Source organism: Paramisgurnus dabryanus, chromosome 7 (assembly GCF_030506205.2).
Source record: "Paramisgurnus dabryanus chromosome 7, PD_genome_1.1, whole genome shotgun sequence".
Lineage (NCBI taxonomy): Eukaryota > Metazoa > Chordata > Actinopteri > Cypriniformes > Cobitidae > Paramisgurnus > Paramisgurnus dabryanus.
Genome location: NC_133343.1, coordinates 42,812,307 through 42,816,366, shown reverse-complemented (window position 1 = coordinate 42,816,366; position 4,060 = coordinate 42,812,307).

Sequence of the window (4,060 nt, the reverse complement as noted above, 5' to 3'; positions counted from 1 at the left end):
ACATCGCAGAGACACGGGGGTTGGACCGTTTGACTCGTATCTCGGAGTGTAATCACTAGTGGATGCCAATTTTTTCCCTAGCAACCAAATGCAGTACCCTAGCAACAGAGTAAACAAAGCCTTATATCTCCGCATCAGAACATCGTAGAGACAAGGGGGTTTGACCGTTTGACTCGTGACTCGGAGTGTAATCACTAGTGGATGCCAATTTTCTCCCTAGCAACCAAATACAGTACCCTAGCAACCGAATAAACAAAGCCTTATATCTTCGCATCAGAATATCGTAGAGACATGTGGGTTGAATTGTTTTACTTTTGGCTTGGAGTATAATCATATATTGTCCCCCGAAATTTGCCACGGCAAGCACCACTTCACATTTTCTTCAGGAAATGTACCTATCTAGTTATGTTGGCTTGACAAAGCCAACATACTGTTGTTGTATCTAAACTTATTATTAGTGGTGCTTGCATTTATGCAAAGCATCACTATTATTATTGCTCAAAGATATTATTAGTGGTGCTTGCATTTATGCAAGGCATCACTATTACTATTCCAAAAATTATTATTATATTTTATTCTTACATCTGCACGTTTTTTCGGCACCTAACTCGTCCCGCAGGGTTTGTCGTAGACCCATGAAAGAGGGCTCAAATCGACCGGCTTATTGAGGAGAGGTGTGCTATGACATTTATAAGCGATCGGGTGCAGGATTTCCGAAAGGGGGGCGAAAAACCACCCGAAAAATCCCATTGACTTAACATTGCGCCCAACTTTGACGAGTCATAGCTCCGCTCGAGGATTTTGTAGAAACATGTGGGTTACAACATTTGAAGTGGGTGGTAGACTCTGTAAGAACATACATCACATTGGGGTGTAAGTTGTACCCCTGGGGTGTAAGAGGCGCCCAAAAGTGCCCCAATGAAAAGTCAATGGGGGAAAATCCCATAGACTTAACATTGCAAAAACTTTGACGGGTCATAGGTCCGAGCCAGGATTTCATAGAAACATGTGGGTTACTAAATTTGAAGAGGGTGCTAGACTCTGTCAGGACGTCCCCCACAATGGGGTGTAAGGTTACCATAGCAACCATTTTGGGCACCCTAGCAACCTATACCATAGACTGCCATTATAAAATGCCCGGATGGATATCTTTGCACCACAGTGTCATAGAGACATGGGGGTGGGCTCATTTTACTCAGGCATCCAATCAGTCTCTCAGGATCCTTACAGACTTACTAAGCCACGCCCCTAGCAACCACTTTTGAGCACCCTAGCAACATAAAATACAAACAGTTATATCTCGGCATCAGAACATCGTAGAGACACGGGGGTTGGACCGTTTTACTTGTGACTAGGGGTGTAACAATTGGGCACATCATTGGCCACTCCCAAGCCACGCCCCTAGCAACCAAATTTGAGCACCCTAGCAACCGAATAAACAAAGCCTTATATCTCCGCATCAGAACATCGTAGAGACACGGGGTTTGGACCGTTTTACTTGTGACTCGGAGTGTAATCACTGGGCACATCATTGGCCACTCCCAAGCCACGCCCCTAGCAACCAAATACAGTACCCTAGCAACAGAGTAAACAAAGCCTTATATCTCCGCATCAGAACATCGTAGAGACACGGGGGTTGGACCGTTTTACTTGTGACTCGGAGTGTAATCACTGGGCACATAATTGGCCACTCCCAAGCCACGCCCCTAGCAACCAAATACAGTACCCTAGCAACAGAGTAAACAAAGCCTTATATCTCCGCATCAGAACATCGTAGAGACACGGGGGTTGGACCGTTTTACTTGTGACTCGGAGTGTAATCACTGGGCACATCATTGGCCACTCCCAAGCCACGCCCCTAGCAACCAAATACAGTACCCTAGCAACAGAGTAAACAAAGCCTTATATCTCCACATCAGAACATCGTAGAGACATGGGGGTTGGACCGTTTTACTTGTGACTCGGAGGGTAATCACTAGTGGATGCCATTTTTTTCCCTAGCAACCAAATACAGTACCCTAGCAACAGAGTAAACAAAGCCTTATATCTTCGCATCAGAACATCGTAGAGACACGGGGGTTGGATCGTTTGACTCGTGACTCGGAGGGTAATCACTAGTGGATGCCATTTTTTTCCTTAGCAACTAAATACAGTACCCTAGCAACAGAGTAAACAAAGCCTTATATCTCCGCATCAGAACATCGTAGAGACACGGGGGTTGGACCGTTTGACTCATGACTCAGAGGGTAATCACTAGTGGATGCCATTTTTTCCCTAGCAACCAAATACAGTACCCTAGCAACAGAGTAAACAAACCCTTATATCTCCGCATCAGAACATCGTAGAGACACGGGGTTTGGACCGTTTGACTCGTGACTCGGAGTGTAATCACTAGTGGATGCCAATTTTCTCCCTAGCAACCAAATACATTGCCCTAGCAACAGAGTAAACAAAGCCTTTTATCTCCACATCAGAACATCGCAGAGACACGGGGGTTGGACCGTTTGACTCGTATCTCGGAGTGTAATCACTAGTGGATGCCAATTTTTTCCCTAGCAACCAAATACAGTACCCTAGCAACAGAGTAAACAAAGCCTTATATCTCCGCATCAGAACATCGTAGAGACACCGGGGTTGGACCATTTTACTTGTGACTCGGAGTGTAATCACTGGGCACATAATTGGCCACTCCCAAGCCACGCCCCTAGCAACCAAATACAGTACCCTAGCAACAGAGTAAACAAAGCCTTGTATCTCCGCATCAGAACATCGTAGAGACACGGGGGTTGGACCGTTTTACTTGTGACTCGGAGTGTAATCACTGGGCCCATCATTGGCCACTCCCAAGCCACGCCCCTAGCAACCAAATACAGTACCCTAGCAACAGAGTAAACAAAGCCTTATATCTCCGCATCAGAACATCGTAGAGACACGGGGGTTGGACCGTTTGACTCATGACTCGGAGGGTAATCACTAGTGGATGCAATTTTTTCCCTAGCAACCAAATACAGTACCCTAGCAACAGAGTAAACAAAGCCTTATATCTCCGCATCAGAACATTGTAGAGACACAGGGGTTGGACCGTTTGACTCGTGACTCGGAGGGTAATCACTAGTGGATGCCATTTTTTTCCCTAGCAACCAAATACAGTACCCTAGCAACAGAGTAAACAAAGCCTTATATCTCCGCATCAGAACATCGTAGAGACACGGGGTTTGGACCGTTTGACTCGTGACTCGGAGGGTAATCACTAGTGGATGCCATTTTTTTCCCTAGCAACCAAATACAGTACCCTAGCAACAGAGTAAACAAAGCCTTATATCTCCGCATCAGAACATCGTAGAGACACGGGGGTTGGACCGTTTGACTCATGACTCGGAGGGTAATCACTAGTGGATGCCATTTTTTCCCTAGCAACCAAATACAGTACCCTAGCAACAGAGTAAACAAACCCTTATATCTCCGCATCAGAACATCGTAGAGACACGGGGTTTGGACCGTTTGACTCGTGACTCGGAGTGTAATCACTTGTGGATGCCAATTTTCTCCCTAGCAACCAAATACATTACCCTAGCAACAGAGTAAACAAAGCCTTTTATCTCCACATCAAAACATCGCAGAGACACGGGGGTTGGACCGTTTGACTCATGACTCGGAGGGTAATCACTAGTGGATGCCATTTTTTCCCTAGCAACCAAATACAGTACCCTAGCAACAGAGTAAACAAACCCTTATATCTCCGCATCAGAATATCGTAGAGACACGGGGTTTGGACCGTTTGACTCGTGACTCGGAGTGTAATCACTAGTGGATGCCAATTTTCTCCCTAGCAACCAAATACATTACCCTACCAACAGAGTTAACAAAGCCTTTTATCTCCACATCAGAACATCGCAGAGACACGGGGGTTGGACCGTTTGACTCGTATCTCGGAGTTTAATCACTAGTGGATGCCAATTTTTTCCCTAGCAACCAAATACAGTACCCTAGCAACAGAGTAAACAAAGCCTTATATCTCCGCATCAGAACATCGTAGAGACACGGGGGTTTGACCGTTTGA